This window comes from Trichechus manatus, unplaced genomic scaffold (genome assembly GCF_000243295.1).
Source record: "Trichechus manatus latirostris isolate Lorelei unplaced genomic scaffold, TriManLat1.0 scaffold00037, whole genome shotgun sequence".
NCBI lineage: Eukaryota > Metazoa > Chordata > Mammalia > Sirenia > Trichechidae > Trichechus > Trichechus manatus.
Genome location: NW_004443973.1, coordinates 3,676,278 through 3,695,041, shown reverse-complemented (window position 1 = coordinate 3,695,041; position 18,764 = coordinate 3,676,278). Strand labels below are relative to the sequence as shown.

The 18,764-nt window shown below is 38.4% G+C and overlaps 1 long non-coding RNA gene across 1 annotated transcript; it reads right to left on the bottom strand.

Annotated features, from left to right (window-relative positions):
* Positions 1-888: 888 nt before the first annotated feature.
* Positions 889-4,269, bottom strand: LOC111820421 (uncharacterized). The gene is made up of 3 exons (XR_002823960.1): positions 3,883-4,269; positions 1,542-1,632; positions 889-1,101 (listed from the first exon to the last, which is right to left on the bottom strand). It is a non-coding gene; the product is annotated as an uncharacterized LOC111820421 (long non-coding RNA).
* Positions 4,270-18,764: the final 14,495 nt, after the last annotated feature.

Sequence of the window (18,764 nt, the reverse complement as noted above, 5' to 3'; positions counted from 1 at the left end):
TGTGCCACTGATATGGTTTCTAAATTTGCAACCTTTAGCATTTCTTTTTGTTCTCACACACAGTGACTTCCAAGAATACCAACTGGCTTTAGGAGCCTTAAGTAGAGCGTTCTAGTATCCCCCATATCATGGACCTAAAACTAACCTCCTTCTTTCCTTCCTTGGAATCACCTAGGGCAGCTTTTCCTTTTAAACCCCCACAACACTTAGGCTCTTCAATTTCCTCTTCAACTCCTCTTAAGGAGGTGACCTTCAATAATACTGGGGAATCTTCCCATAAACCCTCTGAAACAGGCTATTTTCAATGGATCTTAGGTGATTTGCCTGCTTAGGCAAAGTCCCTAATAGATTTTAGGATATCTAGACCTATTCCTCCAGGGAAGGATATGGCAGCTACTTGAATTTCTCCAAGGTGTCTCTCTTGTTGGAAAGGAGAAAAAAAAAAAAATTTTTGAAATGGCGTATCTTTGGCTATGTGTATTTTCACAAAAAAAAAAAAAAAATGTGTATTTAATTACTAGCAGGGCATTATAAAAAATATTTTAGCAAACAGGAAAATATAATTTATCTTTACTTTTTGGTAAAATGTATTTCATTTAATTTATGTTCTTCTTTATCCTTGCAGGTGCTCTTATCAAAAGTACATGTGTTCATAGAACTTGGTATTACTATAGTTTAAATTTTTTCCAACCCCTATTTCCTGGCAAAGCTGCAGGCTCTGCCTGGCTTGACTAGCAATGGAAGTGTTTTCTATTCAAATTTACTGTGAGCCGTAAAATCAAGACTGTGCAGTACCAAGACCTGAGCAGGAGACCCAAAAAGATAGTAATATCTTTTTATGTGCCTCAAACTATGATTCAAAAAAAAAAAAAAAGATAAAAATCTAGGATAAAGATCTAAGAAGCGGGGATGGGGGTGGAGGCAGGAAGCCAAGGGCTGGAAGCAGGAGCTTTGGAGACACAGAGAGAGGATTCTGAGGAGCATCCAGGGTTACATCTGCTGCTTCGGTTTTAAATCCCAACCATGTGCCAGAGCAGTGGATGGCTGGCCTGATCCATCATGATTGGGTTCAAACTGTTAAGCTGTAATTATGACTCTTCCCTGGAAAATAAAACAAGGACACTTTGAATATCTGAAAATCTGAAGATCAAGACATGTCAGATTCCAAAGGTGGTCTTTTAATTTACTTCCCAGTATTAAACCAAACTGGGGGGAGGGAACTTGTGAATATTCACTTGGAGAAGGGCATCTCCAGGTAATTAGGGCAGCCATTTGGACATCACGAAACCAAAAACCAAATCCATTGCTGTGGAGTCAATACCAACTCATAGAGACCCTATAGGACAGAATAGAACTGCCCCATAGGGTTTCCAAGGAGCAGCTGGTAGATTCAAACTGCTGACCTTTTGGTTTGCAGCCATAGCTCTTAACCACTTAACCACCAGGGTTTCCTTGAACATCACCATAGACTATTATCTTGGTTGGTTGGTTGGTTTGTTTATGGTGATCCTTCCTGGTATAAAGAATAGTATCTATGTTACCTAGTTTTAAGCAGCAAGTTGCAGTGTCCTCAGAAAAAGATTCACAATCCAAACGTCTTAAATGAGCAGCTGTTTTATGTGAGGCCAGATGCTGACAGAGGAAAATATGCACAGAGACAGAGGGAGAGAAAAGAAAAAGAGTTTTAAAAAACAAAAACCTTTCTGTCTTTCAGATATAAAGATTTTTTTTTTTTTAATAATTTTTTTTTCTAAATTACAGAAATTTCTACTCCATCACTTCCTTTGAAGCTTTATGTTGAGGTGGGTTGCCTCAACATAAATGTGGGTCCTTTGATGAGATTTTTCTATTTGGATTTATGATTTTGTTTCTAGGTCAGTATTTCCCTGTTTTTGAAAGATCTCAGGCCTCCGTTTCCTTCTCGTTGGCCTGCAGCGTTTCTGGATCTTTTATCTCACATTATACTGTTGACTCTGGCTGCTGGCACGGAGCTCAGCTGCCCGATGACTAATGCTTGAGCTTACACTCATCTCTGACTGCTGGCACTGATGTTGATCTCTGTCCTTAATTCTCATCACACACTCTCCTCAGTATCACATACTCTCTTTCTTTGTCTCTCTGTCTCTCTTTTGTATAGGACTTGGAAACCTAAAAGAATTTCCATCTCACTGCATCAATCCAAACCTATAAATTCCTTCTATATTCCATAAATGTTCATGTTGTTCTGTTGTAAGGGTGTGCTCTAGTATATAGATAGGCACCTTGCTTCCAAAGCAGTACATTCCTATGTCCACTCAAATTACTGTTCCCATCTTGATTGACTCATGTGGCACAAAAAATAAGCTTACATGCCAAAGTATGGGCAGATTCAAACGACTCCATTCACTTAAAAAATAATAACATGCATCACTGTGTTTTCTAAGGTGTTTCTTTTCTCATTTTTCTTGGCAAGGTGCATAAACCTCACCTGGCATTCTGTTTAATATACACATGTACAGGACAGTACAATAGTACAAAGGACGGCTGATGTTAGCCCCAACTACGTAACCCACAGGAGAGACACGAGCCGGGCACAGTAAAAAGGGAGAGGGATGAGAAACATTGCACAGTTTGTAATCATCATTGTCTGTGGTTGCCATGAGTGAGGGGCTGACTCTAAAGCAGCTAACAACTACGTGATATCCTTTTACCCTCTCCCTCTTCAATTTCCTTTCCTTTCTTTTTTTAAAGACTTTTCTTGTCCCTATCATCCCTAAACACTGCACACATACCCTAGCACGGCAAAATAATGTGTTGAAATATTACTGCCTCTGTTTGGTTTCCCCCTGAGTCTTCCACTTAAGCAGCTGGTTGGCCCTGAACTCCATTGCCTCCAATGAGGGATTTGGCCAGCAGGACTCAGACATCCAGGGAATTCCCCTGGCTAAGCCTAGAAAAAGGAGAAAATTCAAGAGTAAGGGGAAAAAAAATGCCTGGTTAGAAGTAGGAGCAAAGGAGTAGATGGCGCTCCCTCTCCCTCAAAACCAAGCAAACAACAATATATACATTGTTGTGTATATATAATATATATGTGTATATATATATATATAAATATATATATATATATATCCATCCTGGGGGAGAGAGGGCAGAGGGGCAAATGTAAGCCAGTTTCAAGAAATACGAAGATAGCAACCGACTGCTCCTTCAGGTTTATTAAAGAAAGTATGTGAAAGATTTACAAAGCAACCACAGTAAGATTAGTAGTAGTAGTATTTGTGAGAAATTTTCTGAATATCTTTTACCTTGTCTACATCTCTTCTATACTGAGGATATAAGAAAAACCACACCAAAAATATCCTACATACTTCAAAATATTTATTTTCATTAATTGTTATAACATGAAGTAAGAACATTGTGAACACTCTGAAATGTATACTCTGAGACCCTCAAGCCATGAGGCATTATTCTTAATTCAGTACGTTTGATTTCAAAGGCTCTCACTCTTACAGCTACAAAAGATTAATTTTCTGAATGGCGACATCCCCTTTCTTCATTATATTCAATTTTCCCATGACCTTCTAATGTTCTCACATGCATCTGACCCAAAACTGCGTACATTTGACTCCGTGGCTCTCAATCAAAGTGAAATAGTTGCAGATTGTTTTAGACATAGAAACCATTAAGCATTTAAAAGAAACTCCAGATCATGGTGCAATAAAAATCATTCAGATATTTTAGTGTGGTCTAATACATGCAGTGATTTCCTTCATTTAATTTAGAGAACTTCTTTGTTTATATACAAGAAGACATCTTTTTTTCTGTCAAAAATCACATGATGAATCAATCCACTTTTCTTTTTAAGGTTAGAATAGCACTTTTTCTGCACCTAGCTGAACTTACACACTTTCTTCCCATGTGAGTCCTCTCCTGCCAGGACGATGCTTGGCTTCCACACCTGCAACGACAGGGCAATTAATTATACCCACTTTAAAGAGAGCCCTTTCTTGCCTATAGATAATTAACTCCTAGTGCTTTGTAATCCTAGGTTCTTTTCCACACTACTGGAAAACTCTTGCCCAAGACCTCATCAAAGGCTACCTGGCCAATTATGCCTGGAGATACAGCAATTCTCTATCTATAGACCTGCAAATCTAGGCTTCTTTTCATTTACCCCTTAATTTATCTTATGTTTAAAAGCTCTGGAGCCCTGATGGCTCAGTGGTTAAGAGCTCGGCTGCTAAACAAAAGGTTGGCAGTTTGAATCCACCAGCTGCTCCTTGGAAACTCTATGGGGCAGTTCTACTCTGTCCTATAGGGTTGCTATGAGTCAGAATTAACAACAACATGTTTGGTTTGGTTTTTGGTGTAAATATTTTGGGTCTCTTTTTTTATGTTGTTGTTATCGTGTGCCATCAAGAGGATTCCGACTCAGAGTGACCCTATAGGACAGAATAGAACTGTGCAGTAGGGTTTCCTAGGCTGTAGTCTTTATGGGAGCAGATCGTCAGGTCTTTTTCATGTGGAGCTGATGGTGGGTTCCAGCTGCCAACCTTTTGGTTAGCAGCTGAGCGCTTAACCATTGTGCCACCAAGTTCCCTTAGCAATGATATAGAGAGGACATTTAGTAAATTTTAAACCAATCTATATTTTATTTCTCCTGAATACTATGTTTGCTTTTCGCCTTCTACCTCCAAGGCTGAGCCATGATGTGAATTTTCCCCATAGAGGACACCACCTAGCACTCACAAAATAAAGAAGATAATGTCAAATGTGGTAAGACAATCGCCTTGAAAAAAGCCAATCTTTGTTAAATTAGACAATCGATTTCTAAATTTCAGAGCTCTTCCTTCCATATAACAAGAGCTAAACCAGGAAGACTTGATCATTGAGTTTTATGTAAGCAGCAGTCCAGCCAGACAGGAAGAGGAAGTGGAAAGCCTGCCCCTGTTTCCTTGGTAGGAAGTAAAAGGGAGGCAGTAAGGTTGGAGATATCAGGAGCAAATGCCCTTGCTTTCCCCTTCTCTTTGGATAGAACCATCTATACATATTGCATGGGAAGCCAGACAAAAATCCACTTCCTCCTTCCCCCCTCAACACATCACCCTGATAGGAGCGGGAGGTTGACTAGCAGCATACTTCCCTGCACTTACTAAAGAAATGCTGTAACTGCTCACTTACCTGTGGTGCAGGGAAACAGCGCAAAAGGGGCAGCAGGAGTTGAGTAGGCAGCCAACCTGAGGCAGCACTTCTGGCTCTGCACGGTTTGTGTGGCATACAGGGAATTCAAAAGTGCTCTAGTTATGGGCTGCAAGGGTGCTGAGAAGGTCAGTGGATGGTAAAAGCCAAGAATTGGGAGAAGACGATATTTTGCACAGGGATTTATACGCTGGAGAATATTGCCCAGGACCACACATACTCTCTGAGAGTAGGGCTTATACCATGGTAATCTGCTTTGTCAAAGAGTACCCATAACTTGGAGACACAGCCTCCACCCCAAATGATCACTTGGTTTCTCAGCAGAGTAGGTATCCATTCCATCTTGCACCCATACCAATACCCTAAAGTTCCAACATTGGAGGAATGAGGGTAGAGGATGTCTTACGTCCCAATAGAAAGGCAAATCATGGGTTTCTCAGCCTAAATGGAGGTAATAGTGGATCCTGGGATCTCAGATGGCTTGGAGGAACCAGGCGCTGGTCTGACAAGTCCAGCTTTTTACTTGGTCTAAGCCCACATGGGAATGCTGTTTAGAAGGTCTCCTAAACTATGGAAACTCCCCCATCAAGTTGTGCGATGGGAACATACCAAGAAGCTAGTACTGTCAGTGACTATTGCTGGCTTGGCTCCTGATTGGAAGGTCATAACCCAGCCCTGTTCTGGAAACTCATTTCTATTTCCTACCGTGACTACAACCTAACTGCCACTTCCGTGCTTCTTATTCTACATAAGGATACCCGCTAATAGGTGATTCTAGACATGGAGTCAGAAAACATAATTCATAATGCGGAAATAACTATACGATTGACCTGGGGCCCAAGACCTAGATTCCAGCCAAACATCTTTAATTCATTTGGGAATCAGGAGGGCTATTTAGAATGTTCTTCTTTCTCCCCACCTCCTTGCTACTTACATATGACTTATGCTTCAAGACAAGTGTCAGTATCCTCTAGGAATTCTTGCCCAATATCCTTTACCAAAAGTAAGTTAAGTATCATTCATTCTTCACTCTATGCATATTTCTATAATAGCACTTCCTCATTCTATGTTATAATTGTCTGCAAACTTGCTTATTTTCCTTCTGGATTTAGAAAGAATGGGTCCTTTATTCGGTATGCTTAAATCTTCGCATCATGCCTTGATATTATAAAGTCTCAATATATGTTGTTGCATGACTAAATGAAGGATTGATTGAACAAATGAATTAATGTGCAACAGTTCCAGTTGTCAGTACCAATATTAGAGATTTAAAGTGCTTGTAAATTTGGAAGAAGTTTTGCTTTAAAGCATGAAAGGATGTGATCATGCCAAAGACTCCGCTATGCACATTATTTTGCTCGAAGGGAGCTTTAAGCTAAGTTGGAGATTAACAAAATAAATAAAATAACCCTGAATGAGTTTCAGATACACGTGAATAACACAAAACACGCGGCACTAAGATGGTATGTATCTTATTGGAACAAATCAAGAGAGGTAATTTAATGGTCTGCTGAGTTATATGTCATTTTCCCCTGGTGAGGTCCTCTTTGTGGTGTCATTTCATTACCTTTACCTGTTCACTCTTTAATCAATTGTCACGGAGCTCCAGGGCTCTATGGAGTGAATATAAAGCTATCAAACTAATTCTGGAGTCTGGACGCTGTCTGAGTAAATCCCCATTTAACACTACTGTTAAGACCCAAAGCAACAAGGCTTTGAAAATGGGGATGTTGGAAAAGAGAGTGGGGGAGGCCACAGTTACTACTGCAAATATTGGACAAATAAATACCTCCCTATAAAGTCAGTGGGTTATTTTTGGTAGCAGTTTATTATAAACAAAGCAGTGTTTTGGCTGAAAGGGCATAGCACTTGGAACCAACACCTAGTGGGAATACTTTTTATTATAAACTATGCACTACTGTATAGACACGGGAGCCTATCCATATACATGGATGAATAATTTCTATTTTAAGCTGTCCTTAAAACTATTTTTAACTTTAATCTAATATTATTTAATATTTTAAGCCAGCCCTATTTGAAATTTCAATGCAGCCATGCCATTTTTTTTCTCCTAACACGCTGTTCAATTTACGTCTATTTTCTTTCTCTGCTCATTAGAATGTCAGCTCTATGACATCTTATTCAGTACTTAGAACAGGGCCTAGGGATAGTAGTTTCTCAACAAATACTTGTTGAATGAATGAAATTTATACGAAAACACACATCCCCTTGCCGCCTCATCTTTCTCATCATTTTACTTTCTTCCTCCCATCCCTCTGCATTCCTTACATTGCTTTCTTTGTGTTCAATTTCCGATCTTCTATTAATTTTCAGATTTTACAGTCAGGCCAATACCAAACATGTTCCCAAGCGTGAGTTTTTTGCTTAATATCAAAGAAACTAAATATGAGGCACTTATACATACTCGTTCTACTCAATAACAAAACAATTCCATGGGATCAGAAAGTAAAACTGGTTATGTGGCAACATGTAGAACAAATTCTACTCCAACATAAGCACACACATGCATACATGACACCCCCTTGGTTGTTCGATTTTTTCTTTTACTTTTTTTTAACAATCTATGTTGATACTATGTAAACATTAACTTACTTTATCAACATTGGGAATTTGGTTTCTTAGTGGCATACTGGTTAAGCTCTTGGCACACAGCTGCTAACCGAAAGGTTGGTGGTTTGAACCCACCAGCCGCTCTGTGGGAGAAAGGTGTGGTAGTCTGCTTCTGTAAAGATTACAGCCTTGGAAACCCTGTGGGGCAGTCCTACTCCATCCTACAGGGTCACTATGAGTCAGAATCAACTCCACAGCAACAGGTAGCAGTAGTTTCTAAGAAAATCCTTGGGGCTCCTCCGCCTTTATCCAACAAAGTTTTAAGTAGATATTAGCATTAGCACTTCAACATGAAATACTTCTAGAAATGATGGCTTTTGGGACTCTTAAAAACTAGTTGCCATAGAGTTGACTCCGAAACATGGCGACCTCTTGTGCGTTGAAGTAGAACCGTGCTCTATTGGGTCTTCCATGGCTGATTTTTTAGAAATAGATTGCCAGGCCTTTCTTCCCAGGTGCCTCTGAGTGGACTCAAACTTCCAGCATTTCTGTTAGCAGCCAAACCCTTTAACCATTTGCACCACCCAGAGACTCCACTTAGACTCTTACTACCACCTAAATCAAACAATACAGCAAGGTAGGTACTAGCCCTTAAGGACATGCTAGGCCCCTAGGCACTGAACACTTAGAACACTTGAAGACTTGACAGGGTATTTAAACAGCTCGCACAAGCTGATATGAGGATTGCTTAACTTGCAAAGTATCTAGTGGAAGGCTTGACGTCTGCTGAATTGGATATCAGAAACCTGGAAAGCCAGGCATCCTATTTTAGTCCTTGTTCACAGTGACAGGCCTCATAGCTCTGAGCAACTCTGCACCTTTCTTCAGAAGTAGGAGCAATGATGCCCATTGACCTCAGATGTGCGGTGAGAATTAATATTTTGAAAATGTCTTCAGTCCTAGACCTGTACGGCATTTCTTCTTGCAAAATGTTTTTCCAATCCAGAACTTTGAGTCAGAAATCTTTAAATTTAAAAAATTATTGTTTGTGTGTGTATGTGTGAGTGTGTGTGTGTGTGTGTATGTGTGAGTGTGTGTGTGTCCGCCTCTCTTGTGTGGCTTTCTCATATTGCTGATTTACAAAGAAACTATTTTCCCTTGCTATTTCCACAACCTTTATGTACTAATAGATCTGTTAACATTTTTTTTTTCTTTTTTGGCTTGTCAGGGAAATTCCTGAATGACATTCTAATGAACTTCAGAAGTAACTGGTCAGCACATCTCAATTCTAGATCATTACAGTCACTGTTTGTCTTTCCAAAAGGCTCTGAAATACTTACAGGTTGACATGTGAGGGGAAGAGGGAGTGCTTATTCATTAGATGAACATTTTACTTTTATAATGAAGAGATATTCATAGAGGGGGATATCCATCAGATCTTACAATGAAGGTACCCTGAGGACTGGGATTTTGCTTGGTTCATCTCTGTGAGCCACACGGAAACTAGCATAGAGTTTTGTGCCTTGGAGATATTTAAAATATTTGAATTTACTTAACGTAAATAGTACACACAATTTGCTTTGCTTTCTTTTATGATCCATTAAAATTCTTCATATACGGTTTTGAATTTTTTTAAAATTCTAGTAATGTTATGAATGATTCATATATATATGAATATATATATGATGAAGAGGCTTACTTACCATTGGAACTGATTATGGCTTTTTCTTGTATTTTAAACAATTATAGTGTCCCTTGGAAAGTCTATGTTCTGCTCTTTGAATATTGTGTTGGGAATGAGACTATTCCTGTATCCCATGATTTTCTCAGAGAACGAGGTAGGTGTCTTATACATAGATTTGGTAAGATGACATCTATACTCTAGAGAGAGGTAATGCTGCTTTAGGAATTCAAAGATTGGAATTAGAATTAGCAGCAATAAAGCATTTCTCATACAAAGCTGAATTTGGATTAAGTTCATTCCAGAAAAATTACTATCAAACGTTCATATGGACAGTCTAATTTTGTTCTAAGTCAAATTACTCACCCACGTGGGTGAAACACTGCAGCTATGTCTGATCAGTGTAAAGTGCTCAAGGATTAGAATGCTAGTCTGTTGTACCACAGTGTATTTCTCTCCAAACTAGCCATGCTGATATGCTAGAATCAGTTGATAATTTTTCTTTGCATCTAGACTTAAAAGAAAAATCTAAATTATGGTTTTTTAACAAATATTCAGAAAAAATGTTTCATAATCTGCCCTGTGGATTTTAACTTAATCAAACCACTTTTCAAAACATTATTGAATAGAATTAGGCTAATTGTCTTAACTCTTCAGACAATTCCCAAGGTATGTCAAATTTGACTGGTTGTCCCAGACTCTCTGATTTGAGTGCCACTGCCCTGTAAAGAACTTGGCTAGACTGTGCAGTTGGAGTCCACTAAATTGTACTTTAAAAGATCTAAGGCTTATTTACATGCACTCACACTTTCCCACGGCTAACCTGCAACCAGCTAGAACGTCTCTTTTCCCTATCCTGTCTTTTCCCCTCAGGCCACAGATTAGCTACACCAAACTACTTCCAGGTCCATGGAAGTGCTGGCCTCTTACAACACTGAACATTCACAGGGCTTCTCCATTTACTTAGAATGTCTTTCTATACATTCTTAACCCTTAAATCCTACTTGTCCTTTAAGGCCCATTGCATGTAACCCCCTCAGGGAATTCTGCCCTGACCCACCTAGTCTGGATTAGGTATCTTTCTTATCTCAGCATTTAGCACCCTGTATCTTCATAATTTATTTGCTTGTCTCCTTGAAAACGGGGACTGTGTCATTTATCTTAGCTTTCACAGCACAGAGTGAATAATCAGTAAATGTTTATTAAATGCCCATCTGAATGAATGGATACCTTTTCCTTTTAAAGCTGTCCTTGCTCTTGTGCTATTTTCTCCAGAGCTGGTATTATCAAAATGTATGGGATGAATAGTGATGGTTACGCTTGCCGTTCACAGCTGGAGCCGTCACTGGAGATACAAACAAATGATTACGAATTCCTGTTCCTTGTCCATTTAATGTTAGCCACTTACTTCATGTGACTATAACAATGCTTATTTCACGAACAAGTACTGAGCCCCTTCTATTAGCCTGACACTAAGGAAACAAATGAAAAGATGTCTTTGTTCACAAGGAGTTTAGAGCTGAGTTGAGATGGACGTTAAAACAGTGTTCCAATGGAAGTGTGTCCAATGATGATATATAATGAAAGAACAGAAGAGGGTGCAATACTCAGTACCTTAAGGAGGTTAGAAAAAAACATCACCCAAAAGCTAACTTTTAAACTGGGTTCTCCAAGTGTAGAGAAGTGGTATTTCCAGACAAAGAAAAGAAAATGTGCGAAGAATGAAAGAGTGAAATTGCTGTAGGGTTCATGGCTTGACTGAGATTTGACCATTTTTTTTTTCTAGCTCAAGAAAGTACCTTGTGATGTTGGAATAATCATTTCCTTCTTATAGCAGTGTTCTTCCACTGGGCAGTCATTGATAATGGTAAGTTGGATTTAGTGAAGATTTAATATTTTAATATCATGGCTTGAAATCTGTCTCACTGCATCCAGAGACTTTCTTTGTGGTGAGAAACTATTCTACTCATTTATCGCAGGCTCTTGTTTACTTCTGATGAGGAGGCTAGTGCTGAAGTCTATTTCATGGGTCAGGTGCAGTTGTCCTGGGTTACTAGAAATTGTTACACTAGTCCTAACGCATCCCCCTTCAGCTGTGCCAACAGCAAGGTATGAGTGAGGAAGGCAGCATGGTAGGTAGCAGCTAGTTGATCTTGCATCTTCCATCTCCACCCCCGCCCTACCCATTCCATGTCAAAACTTGAAATGGCATGAGGTCCACGTGGAAGGACTTGATAGAGTTTCCTGACTGTGGTATCAGTGAAATGGAGCCTTTAAGTACAATTTGTTGTTGTTGTCAGTTGCCATGGAGTTAGCTCCGACTTATGGCAACCTTATGTGTAATAGAATGAAATGTTGCCCGGTTTTGCACCATCCTCATGATCGTTGGTACGCTTGAGTTTGTTGTTGTGGCTATTGCGTCAATCCATGTCATGGAGAGTTTTTCTTGTTTTCCTAAACCCTCTAGCTTATCAAACATAGTGTTCTTTTCTAGTGATTGGTCTTTCCAGATGATGTGTCCACAGTAAGCAAGACAAGTCTCACTACCCTTGTTTCTAAGTAAAATTTAGTGTTAAGATATCATAAATTGGGACATAATAAAACAAGGTGTCCTGACATAGTGAGAAATGAAAATAATATTGCACATGCTCCATGACCTTCGTAAAATTATCAGTTCCCAGAAAGCACCTGGAAAATCATGGGCACTACTTAAATGTTTGTTAAATGAACATATTAGTAGGTGCTGTGGCAGAGGGATGATAAACGTGAAATTAGTTCAAGGTGAAGTCTTTGCTGAATAAGTAACTTTTGTAGCTTGAAACCAATAAAGAGACAGAGGTAGACAGCACACAAAGTGATTGAGTATGATCACAGTTACTTGTGATTCACCCTATAGTTATGAGACTATCTCATCAGGAATTACTAAACTTCTCAGGGGCAGGAGGGGTAGCATATGTGTGCTTTCCTCTACTGGGGAAAAAAGTGCCCAAGAGCATATTATAAAGGTACTCCAGCATGCCATATGCATATTCTTTCTTGATTTCTGAGGTAACCATGACAAAATGTGTGCACAAAACACGATTCCCATGGTTGCTGACAGCCCCTAGTTATATGATAATCCTGAATACCACCATGACAAAACATACTCTTGATGTTTCCTGTTCTTCCTGGATCTTTGCTTCCTTCACTCTTATGCCAGAGTTACTCTGGTCCATCATGACTAGTGCTTGACTTGAAACAATGAACAGATTTTCCTCTTGATTTGTAAATTCTACAAGTTGTGTTTGGGGAAGTGGCTGTCAGAGATTAAATTAGAAACATCAGATTGTCATTTTTATCATTGCCTTTCTAGCCACAGACACACTAATTAGTGTGGTGACAGGTTGCATGTTGACAGGCTGCCAAGAAAGGTCTACTCTGTTTTTGGTGGAAGATGAGCAATGAGAGACAGGAGGTGTTAGGTGTTTGAGAACAAAGCGTTCCTTAATGATTTATTGGTCCTGAACTCTTCCACATGTTCCTGCTGGGTAGAAGAATGCAGGGATTCAAACATGTACAAAGACAAGAATGAGATAGTTTTATTTATTTATTTATTTTATAGGTTCTGGCCATGTTATCGGAGAAGTTCATTCATTCTGACCTTCCAGCTTTTGCTCCCACTGAATGTTTTCTTGCCATCTTGACCTTTTGCTCTTCCCTTATTCAAATCCTCCCAATTACCTACTCGGATACTATCAACTTCTCATTGCCTGGCATACATACATGAAGCTCTCTCTGATTATTCTAGTTTACACTGGTGATTTTCTTCTTTGAGTTGCTATTATACTTCTTGCTTATAGTATGCGGTATTTAATTCATAGTTTATTCTTAACTGGTTTATGTGGGTTAGTGTCATCTTTGATAATTAAGAAACACTGCATTATGCAGATTTCATATCTTCCATAGCATCTAATAAAGTCTTGTAATTCCTAGGCATTTAGTTTATTAAAAAGAATCTTTAGAGATCAACAAGAGCAGGATCTTATATTTATACAATTCTTTTTATATTGCAAAATATTTTCACATATATTGTTTCATTTGATTCTTAAAATAATCCTATATTATATGCAGATCACATAATTTTATTTCCATGTAAAACATACACATGAAAGCTAAGAATGATTGGATAAGTCGACCACAGCCCCAAAATTATATGTGGTGGAGCCAGGGTTAAATGATAGGTTTTCTGACACGTAATATTCAGGGAGAAATATATCTAGCCCAAATTTGTAAAGTGGCTTATTGAACTAATGTTAGAATTCTACCATTAAATTTGACTCTGGAGCATTTAAAAGGATATTTCTTGACAATGAAAAATAGGTGAGAAAGTTTTATGTATCTCTAAGAAGTAAATGCTTATAGGAGTTCTTGCTCAGCTCACTCAACTGGGAGAGAAACTTAAAAGCTAATTTGAACATAGTCCCAATTTGTCACGTTATTTTTTTTTCTCCCAAGAAATTAAGTCAGGGACTCTACATAATTGCCAGGTCAAAATAGCACCAGATGTGTGTCACCTAAAATGGCAAATTGTGGCAAGATCTTTCCCAGTGCTACATTTAAGGAAATGTGTCTTATTAATTCCATATTACCCAAGATGGATTAGACATACATGACATACAGTAAAGTTTTTTTTAAGGAAGTGGTAAATGGAAAACAGAAGTCTAGACTTGTATAGGAATTAGGGGGAAGTGGCATTTAAAAGAGAGATCTATGTTAATTTTAATTATTGTTTTAAAAAAACATTTTAATATTTTAAGGTTATTTGAACCCCAAGTACATTGTATCCCAAAGTTTTTCTATATAAAATTCAACACAATTTTTGCCTATAGTGCTCACAAAAGAAAATATGGACTAATTTTCTATCCCAAATATTTTTATGGCATTGAACTTTATTTTCTGAGCAAAGAAGATGCCTTTTGTTGGATTATGTCATGTCTTTATGCTAAGGAGTACAACACGTTAAACTGTTCCTACTGGCAAGAGCTATCAGTAAGTAGTAAAATTTCTCAGTGTAGATTTCATGGCTTCTGCTTCCCAAAATCATTCAAATAGAGGGGGTAATTAGCAATTAGACTGGCAGCAGAAGAGAGAAGTAACAGCAGTATGGATCCTGGAGAAATCACAAACTATATACTTAAATCTCTAAATAATTTAACCAGAATTATTCAATCATACAATATAAAACTAGGAGTCACTGAAGTGTTCAAATTTTCATTTTCAGATGAGGAGACGATGATGTTAAGAACCTTCCTTAAGGGCAAACCTCTGACTATTGTGAACCTCAACACCAAACTCGGACTTCTTATTTCTAATCCAGCATTCCCGTCTTCCTACCCACCCCCCACAAAAAAAAAGGAAAAGGAAAAAAGATTCCCCTGAAAGATCATTGTGGATCAAATTTGTTGGCAAACAGTATATACTTTAGCTTCCTTAGATAGTCACAATCCTACAGGAATTTTATTACAAGCTCTCATAACCATGCACTTCTCTTTTGTAGCATTTCTCACATTTGCAAAATTTATATTCATAAACAAAATCATTAGACTGATGTTGGTCTCCACTCGCTGACATGAACGCTGACCAGGCCAAGGATTGCTTCTGTTTTTGCCCACCATTGAATCTCCAGCATCTAACATAATCTCATTGACTAGATCCTCAACACATTAATACATAACTTTGTAGTTGTGGTACATATCAAAGGCTCTGAGACAGTAGTGTACCACAAAGAAAAAAAAATGTTCAAGTAAAAATTTCCCAAAGTTATTTGACCAGAACCATCACTTATTTTTTTTAATTTTAATTTAAAAAAAAATTTTTAATTTAACACCTAGTAATATCTTAGTTTTTTTTTTTTTTTTTTTACAAATGAACGCAATTCCTTGAGTTAGATGGAAAGTATAGATAGCATAAATTTATAATGTATTTTTAATATTACTTTTTTCTTTTTCCCAACTCTGTTTCACACAGTATTATCTAAAAGCAAGTGAAGTTTAAATATACAGTGGAACCCCTTTTAATACTCTTGAGTCTGTCAAAGACATTACTTGCCACATTCTGGGTTAATTTGAGATTAAAAAATTTTGTATAATTGGCTATAGTCATACGATTGATATATGCTAAATCTTGTAGTGTAAAATACTGACCAATGACGTTTTGAGATTCCACTGGAATTTAAAGTTTATGTACCACAGCATACTCACTTAGCCTGAGCTGCCTGGAAAGCAGGGTTAAGTACTATTACTTCATTAGAGAGCGCAAACCCAAACCAAACCAAAAAACCCATTGCCATTGAGTCGATTCCGACTCATAGTGACCCTATAGGACAGAGCAGAACTGTCCCATAGGGTTTCCAAGGAGTGACTGATGGCTTTGAACTGCTGACCTTTTGGTTAGCAGCTGAGCTCTTAACCACTGTGCCACCAGAGCTCCCAAACCCAGATAGCATAAGTGAAATACTAAGGTAGCAAAGCAGGAAAGAGAGCGAGCCAATAGAAGGATGCTTTAATATTCTGGCCCGATCTCCTAATCCAGGAGCCCTAGCTTCCAAAGAGTCATATAAAATGCATCTCAGGACCTTCCCTGGAGCTGGGGTCGGGGAAGAATGTGAGTGATTTTTCACCAGTTCTATTTTCCACTAGTAAGGGCTCACCTCATTTCCGAGTTGTGCGTGCTTGGGTTCTAAGTGTGAACCTGTGGGGCTCCTGCGTCAGCATTAATAGCAAAGCCCTGGGGCTAAGGCAGAGAGAGAGAGGACACAAGGGGATAAGGTAAGAAACCGCTGGCATTGCACCTGCGCGAAGTTGGCTGTAGCTCACTCACAGCTGGTCACTGCAGTGGTGTCCAGAGCAAGAGCCCACTGTTACTCTGAGAATCAGAAGGGTAATAAGAGGGATCTGATCCACTGACCCCATAAGGTTAATGCTGGAAATTAAAATGTAAAATCTTTCTTCTAGTACTCCTGGATTTCTTATGGATCACCTTTATTACAAAACAGGACATTTTGATGCAGACATTTTAAGTAGGGCCACTTGAAATGTCTTGCTAAAATGTAAAACCTATAACAAAAAGTGATATAAGCAATAAATATTCTTGATTGCTCTCCCTATTCCTGAGTCTGTACTATCACATGACTCTGAGATGGGGAGAAGCAAAGGGACATGGCCGATCAGGTGAGGAGGAGGATCAGGGATAGTTTAGAAAATGAGGTAAAACTGAAGGAGGATGGGAAACTCATGGGAGGCAGAGGAAGGGGTGAGACTCAGAGAGGAAATGAGGTTAAGGGATTGGATGGAGCTCAGGCACACTATTGCAGACGTCACTCGCTTCATCTTTTTAAGTATTTTTAAGGCAATCAAAATATCCCCGGTGTCAAAATGTGATGCTTTCTTTTAATAGCTGAGTACACTGGGTCTAACCAGTTTTGTGTCCTTGGACAAGTCTTTTTACTTTATTGGTTTAGTTCCTTATCTGGAAACTGAGGGATTTGGATCTCACTAGATAATTTCTGAAGTCCTTTCCAGGGCTTCAAAATGGTTCGTTGCGGTTCGAAACCCTGCTGAAAATTTGCATTTCCACACCAGATATACTGGATAAGAATCTACAGTTTAACATGATCCCCAGGTGATTCTTATGTATAATAAATTTTGAGAACCACTGCTGTACTAGTGGTTCTCAGAATTGGCCCCTAACCAGCAGCATTAGTATCACCTGGGAACTTGTTAGACCTGTACCTTCTCAGCAGAGGTTTGAACTGGAAGGAAGCTGTCCAACTGTAAAATAATAGCTATAGCTAACATTAATTGAGGATTTCTATTCAAGTACATAACTCACTTGTGGTTTAAGCTCATTTAGTGATGCTTATGGAAAAAATCTCATTTGGAGCACAACTGAGATCCCTCTAACTGTTGCTTAAATCTTGGCCACAAGCATTAACAGTCACCAGTAGTGGTGGAATATAACTTGGCTTCTGTCTGAGAAGCTCGGCCCCAGGGACCATCACAGCTTATTATCCAGACTTGTGTTTCAATTTTTGGGAGAAGGCCTTTGGCTGTAGCCCTTAAAGCTTTCTTTAACACAGCTCTTCTTGGAACAAAGATTTTTTCCCTTTATTCCCTCTTTACTGTGGTTTGGAAGGAGAAAAATTGGGACAGAAAATAAGTGAGAACTCAGATTGGGTAGTCAAATAAACCCTTAGGTTTTTTGTTTTTGTTTTGTCTTGTTTTTCTCTTTGCAGAAATTTGACATAGATGTGATGATGCATCTTTGATATTTGTGTTTTTCTGTAATAAGCACTTACCATACGTTCCATACCTTTTCAAACTATATGTAATTTTCCAGTAGTCATTTTAGTTAAAATGAACTTTTCAACTAAGAATTAGGGTATATTACACTATTTAATATCCTTATCTTAACCTAAATCATGTGAGAAAAAACTTAAGCAGAATCAAAATGAAGTGATAGCAATGTCATATATACCAATTTAGCAATTGTTAAAACAAAAAGTTGATAAGAAAACTAAAAATAAGTAATTTGCCTATAAAATAGAAGTAATCAGATAAAAAGGTCAGAATTAATCATGAATGTTGTTCTGCATAAGTGTTATCTACTTAACATAAGAGATTCTGCCTTCAATTCCCCTAATAAGTTGTATGACTAATACTGTTGGGTGAGTACAAGAAGAAAATGATGATGCTGTCAATGTGGTAGGTGCTTTACAATTGAATCAAACGATACTTACAGCAAAGATCAAGCCCCAGCTGCATATACTAGTGTCTTAGTTTGCTAGTGCTGCTGTAACAGAAATACCACAAATCAGTGGCTTTAAAGAACAGAAATTTATTTTTTCACAGTTCTGGAGGCTAAAGGCCAAATCAGGGTCTTCACCATGTTGATTGCTTCCTTGTAGGCAGTCTCCAAACCAAGTTCCTTGGTTCGTTGGCTTGTAGATGATCCTCACATGGTATCTGTCTCCATCCACACTCCCTCACTCCCATGTGTGCATGTGTCTGTGTTTAATCTGCTCTTTTTATAACTCAGATGTGATTAAATTTACAACTGTACCCTATTTGGCTATTGTCTAATTAACATAACAAAGAAAATCCTATTTCCAAAGAATATTACATCCACAGGTATAGGGTTTAGGATTCCAACACAAATTTGGGAGGACACAATTCAATCCATAACAAGTTATAGGTGCTTTGGTTTCTTGTATGGGAATATTAATAGATTCCCAATTTCTCTCAAAACTTTTTCTGACTAATGGCACACGTTTGCAAGACACTTGGCTGGGGGTGAG